The sequence below is a fragment of the Sciurus vulgaris genome (genome assembly GCF_902686455.1).
Source record: "Sciurus vulgaris genome assembly, chromosome: X".
Classification (NCBI taxonomy): domain Eukaryota; kingdom Metazoa; phylum Chordata; class Mammalia; order Rodentia; family Sciuridae; genus Sciurus; species Sciurus vulgaris.
The window spans coordinates 48437101-48443100 of record NC_136471.1 but is presented as its reverse complement, the minus strand read 5'-3'; positions in this window follow the sequence as shown (position 1 = coordinate 48443100).

Here is a 6000-nt window from a genome sequence, read left to right as displayed (position 1 = left end):
CATAGATGGCCTTTACAATGTTAATGAATGTTCCAACTATCCTATTTTTTCTAGTGTTTTGAGCATGAAGGGGTGCTGTATTTTATCAAATGCTTTTTCTGCATCTTTTGAAATAATCATGTGATTTTTTACTTTAAGTCTATTGATATGGCGAATTACATTTATTGATTTCTGGATGTTGAACCAACCTTGCATCCCTGGGATAAAACCCACTTGATTGTTGTGCATCATCTTTTCAATATATTTTTGGATGCAGTTTGCTAAAATTTTGAATTTTTGCGTTGATGTTCATTAAGGATATTGGTCTGAAATTTTCTTTCCTTGATGTGTCTCTGTCTGATTTAGGTATCAGGGAGATATGGCTTCATAGAATGAGTTTGGGAGGGTTCCCTCCTCTTCTATTTCATGGAATACTTTGAGGAGTATTGGAATGAGCTCTTCTTTAAAGGTTTTGTAGTACTCGGCTGAGAATCCTTGTGGTCCTGGACTTTTCTTTGTTGGTAGGCTTTTGATGACTTCTATTTCATTACTTGAAATTGATCTATTTAAATTGTGTATGTCGTCCTGGTTCAGTTTAGGTAATTCATATGTCTCTAGAAACCTGTTGATGTCTTCGAGATTTTCTATTTTGTTGGAGTATGGATTTTCAAAATAGTTTCTAATTGTTTTGTATTTCAATCGTGTCTGTCATGATATTTCTTTGTTCATCCCAAATTTTAGGAATTTGAGTTTTCTCTCTCCTTATCTTTGTCAGTGTGGCTAAGGGTTTATCAATTTTGTTTATTTTTTTCAAAGAACCAACTTTTTATTTTGTCAATTTTTTTGATTGTTTCTTTTGTTTCAATTTGATTTCAGCTCTGATTTTAACTATTTCCTGTGTTCTACTATTTTGGTGTTGCTCTGTTCTTCTTTTTCTAGGGCTGTAGTGTTAGGCCACTTATTTGTTGATTTTTTTTCTTCTTTTATTGAATGTGCTCCATGAATTAAATTTCCCTCTAAGTACTGCTTTCATAGTGTCCCAGAGATTTTGATATGATGTATCTTTGTTCTCACTTACCTCAAAGAAATTTTTTATTTCCCTCATGATGTCTTCTGTTATCCATTCATCATTCAATAGCGTATTATTTAATCTCCAGGTGTTGGAGTAGTTTCTGTTTTTTATTCTGTCATTTATTTCTAATTTCAATCCATTATGATCTGATAGAATACAAGGTAATATCTCTACCTTTTTGTATTTGCTAAGAGTCGCTTTGTGGCACAATATATGGTCTATTTTAGAGAAGGATCCATGTGCTGCTGAGAAGAAAATGTATTCGTTCTTTGTTGGATGGTATATTCTATATATGTCCTTTAAGTCTAAATTGTTGATTGTGTTATTGAGACCTATGGTTCTTTATTTATTTTTTGTTTGGAAGATCTATCCAGTGGTGAGAGAGGTGGGTTGAAATCGCCTAGTATTATTGTGTTGTGGTCTATTTGATTTCTGGAATTGAGAAGGGTTTGTTTGATGTTCATGGATGAACCAATGTTTGGGGCATAGATATTTATGATTATTATGTCTTGCTGATTTATGCTTCCCTCAAGCAGTATGTAACGTCCTTCTTTATCCCTTCTGACTAGTTTTGGCTTGAAGTCCACATTATCTAAAATGAGGGTGGATACTCCAGCTTTTTTGCTGTGTCCATGTGCATGGTATGTTTTTTCCCATCCTTTCACCTTTAGTCTGTGGGTATCTCTTTCTATGAGATGAGTCTCTTGCAGGCAGCAAATTGTTGGATGTTTCTTTTTAATCCAATCTGCCAGTCTATGTGTTTTGACTGATGAGTTCAGGCCATTAACATTCAGGGTTATTATTGTGATATGATTTGTATTCCCAGTCATTTGACTCATTTTTGTTTTTTGACACGATTTGGTTCCTCCTTTATTTGGCTATTCCTTTAGGCTAGTTCCTCCCATTGCTGATTTACATCGTTGTTTTTCATCTCTTCCTCATGGAATATTTTGCTGAGAATGTTCTCTAGTGACGGCTTTCTTTTGTAAATTCTTTTAGCTTTTGTTTATCATGGAAGGATTTTATTTCTTTGTTAAATCTGAAAGTAAGTTTTGCTGGGTATGAGATTCTTGGTTGGCATCCGTTTTCTTTCAGGGCTTGGTAAATGTTGTTCCAGGCCTTCTAGCTTTTAGGGTCTGGATTAAAAAATCTGATATTCTTATGGTTTCCCCCTGAATGTAATTTGATTCTTTTCTCTCACGGCCTTTAAAATTCTTTGTTTTGTATGTTAGATATTTTCATAATTATGTGCCTTGGTGTGGGTCTGTTGTAATTTTGTATATTTGGAGTCCTATAAGCCTCTTGTACTTGATTTTCCATTTCATTCTTCAGAAGTGGGAAATTTTATGATATTATTTCATTGAATAGATTGTTCATTCCTTTGGTTTGTTTCTCTAAGCCTTCCTCAATCCAAATAATTCTTAAATTTGGCCTTTTCATGATATCCCATAATTCTTGTAGATTCTGTTCACGATTTCTTACCATCTTCTCTGTTTGGTCTACTTTATTTTCAAGATTAAATATTTTGTCTTCAATGTCTGAGGTTCTGTCTTCCAGGTGTTCTATCCTATTGGTTATGCTTTCTACGGAGTTTTTAACTTTGTTTATTTTTTCCTTCATTTCAAGGATTTCTGTCTTTTTTTTTTCAGTATCTCTAACTCTTTATTGAAATGATCTTTTGCTTCCCATATTTGCTCTTTTCACTGTTGTTTGGTGTGATCATTTAATGCCTGCATTTGCTCTTTCATCTTATCCTTCAATGCCTGTATTTGCTCTTTCATCTCCTCATTTGCTTCCCTGATTATTTTAATTATGTACATTCTGAACTCCCTTTCTGACATTTCTTCTGCCATGCTGTCATTGGATTTTATTGATGTAGCATCTAGGTTTGTTTGGGACATTTTCTTCCCTTGTTTTCTCTTATTGCTCAGGTATCTTCCCCTCTAGTAGTGAAACTCTGAGATATTGCAGATTTCCTCTATTGACTTATAGTGTCCCTGTAGATTTCCAATAATTCACCTCCTAGCCTTCAGTAGCCTAAAGTCTTGGAGGAACTTGATAATGCAGTGATCCACAAGGAAGCTGCCCCTCTAGGGGTGGTGGTCTCCAGGTGGGGTATATTCCCTGCTAGTGGGCAGAAGTGCCTCCACTTTTTGACCGATGGTCAGCCAAAGGGGGACTAGACTGCGGGCTGGGCATGGCTGGTCTGGGCCTGTGTCTCTGGCTCTACTGCCCCGGTGGGAAAGCCTTGCCTGGTGGGGAAAACTCACCCAGTAGGGAAGTCTCGCTGGGCAGCTCTCCTCCCAGAAGTTCCCTTCGGTTCGGAACTACCACCTGGGCTTGGAAGCCTCACCCTGGGAGCGAGTCTCTTGCTGGGTGGCCCTCCTCCAAGAAGCTGCCTGCATTCCGGACCTACCACCCAGGCCAGGGAGCCTTGCTGTTTGTGGAAGTCTCTCGCTGGGCAACTCTACTCCACGAAGTTCCCTGCATTCCGGGACTACCACCCCAGCTGGGGAGCCTCACCCAGTGGGAGAGACTTATCTGGCGGCTCTGAGTTGGTCCTGAGTTTCTCGATACTTCCTCTTCATGAATCCTGAGTCCTGGAGCAACATGAAATTCAGTCACCCTCTAGTCCACCATCTTGAAAACCCCACTTCATTTTCAATGGGTAATTTTCTCAGCAAATGAAAAGAAATATTTTTTATAAAGAGAAACGTGTTTTTTTCTTAAATCAGATTATGAAATAATAAGTACCTAGTGGCTCAATACTGTTTGTAAAAATTCATATATTTATAAAAGACCAAGAGGACATATATGTAGTTTTAATTCCCTGTTTATTCTTGAATCTCATGTCATTGGTTTATTAATAGTTTTTGGAGTTCACTATGTGCCAGGCATTAGCAATTTGATTCCAGATCTGCATTCCACAACTTCACCCTTTTGATTTCTAGACCTATATAAAGAAAAATGCAGACAGGGAAAAAAATGGGTGGTAGGGCCCACACATAATGAATGTTTCAAACAAACTATATTACAAGTTTATTTTGCCAAGCTTCCCACAGCATGTACACAAAAAATTGATATGACTGAGTAAACAGAGGTTGCTATCTTAGGAAACTGAGGCACCTTTTAATCTGTACCTCCATCGTCTTGCATAGTGGTAAGAGGATAATGCTAACAGGTAACTGACTCTCCCTCACAGAGAGAAAGACAAAGACAACCCTATTTTGGTTTTAGTCTTGGTTCCTTTCACTGGTGTGATTGTATCTAAATCCATAGGAAACAAAAAGGAGTAAAGAACAAGTTCTCAAAAGACAAGCATGGGACTAGGATCCCAGTCTGAATATCTAATTCTGATTTAGTGAAATGGTTTTCATAGATTATTAACATTACCTCCCCTCTGCATTCCCCTTAGAGGAAAAAGGAATTATACTGTATTGCTTGAAAGCTTGTGACAGCAGGTCTGAAATGCAAGCATTAGGACGGTCCTCACAAGGGTTTGAACTGGACAGTGTTGTAGGTAATGTCAAAATGGTATAAACCTTGTAGAGGGGATTTGACGCTATCTCTAAAATTACATAGGTATTTACTTTTGGAACTAGCATTCACTCTCCTAAGAAATTATTCCCAAAGAAAAGTCATTTCACAATGCCAGTTATGGCAGAATAATTTACTACGGTAGAAAACTAGAAACATAAACAGATATACACTAACAGATGGCTGATTACGTAATCTAGGACACATCTACAAGTGAGAGCACTATGTAGGTACAGGAAGCAAAGAGGATTCCCTCTCTGTCCTGATATAGATTGATCTCCAGGATACATTTTAAGTGAAAAAAGTGTAAGGTGCAGAAAAATGTGAAGAGCTGGTGTTGCTCAACATAGTAGCCATTAATGACACATGAAAATTTAAATATAATAAATAAAATTATGATCTCAGTTCATTAATAGCATGCACCATGTTTCACATGCTCAGTAGCCACAGATAGCTAGTGGCTACCATGATGGACAGTGTAAATATATAATATTTTCATTTCCCCAGAAATTTGTATTGGAGAGCATTAGTATAAAATTTGCCACCTTTTATCTATGAAAGGGGGAGAAAAATAATATACATGTTGTGTTTTATTTTTTAAACTGGAAGAATTCTCAAATTGTTCCATAAATTAGGAAGGCAGGATACACTACCAAATTCATTCTATGAAACCAGTATTACTCTGAAACCAAAACAAGATAAAGACATATCAAGGAAAGAAAACTGCAGATGAATACCCCTGATGACCACTGAAGTAAAAATCCTTAATAAAATATTAGCAAACCTCATCCAAAACCACATTAAGAAATTGTACATCATGATAAAGTGGTTTTCATCTCAGGGTGCAAGTTTGTTTCAGTATACATAAACCAATAAATGTAATTCATTACATAAATAAATAAAGGACAAAAACCACATGATAACCTCAATGGATGCAGAAAAAGGCTTCAACAAAATCCAGCACTCATTTGTGTTAAAAATACTGAAGAAACTATGGCTAGAAGGAACTTACTTGAACATCATAAAGACTATATATGACAAACCCAAAGCCAACATCATATAGAAGAGAGAAAAACCAAAAGTATTTCCTCAAAAGTCAGAAAGAAGACATGGATTTTCATTCTCACCATGCCTATTTAATATTGTTCTTGAAACAATAGACAGAGCAATCAGGCAAAAGAAGGAAACTAAAGTAATACAAAGAGGAAAAAAGTCAAAGTATCTGTTTGCTAAGGGCATGATCCTATACTTAGAAGATCCAAAAACTGCACCAAAACACTTCCAGAGCTGAGAAATAAATTCAGAAAAGTTGGTGCATAAAAGCTCAACACATGAAAATCAATAGTTTTCCTATACATTAAAAATGAATCTGCTAAGAAATAAACTATTCCATTCATAGTAGCCTCAAAAAA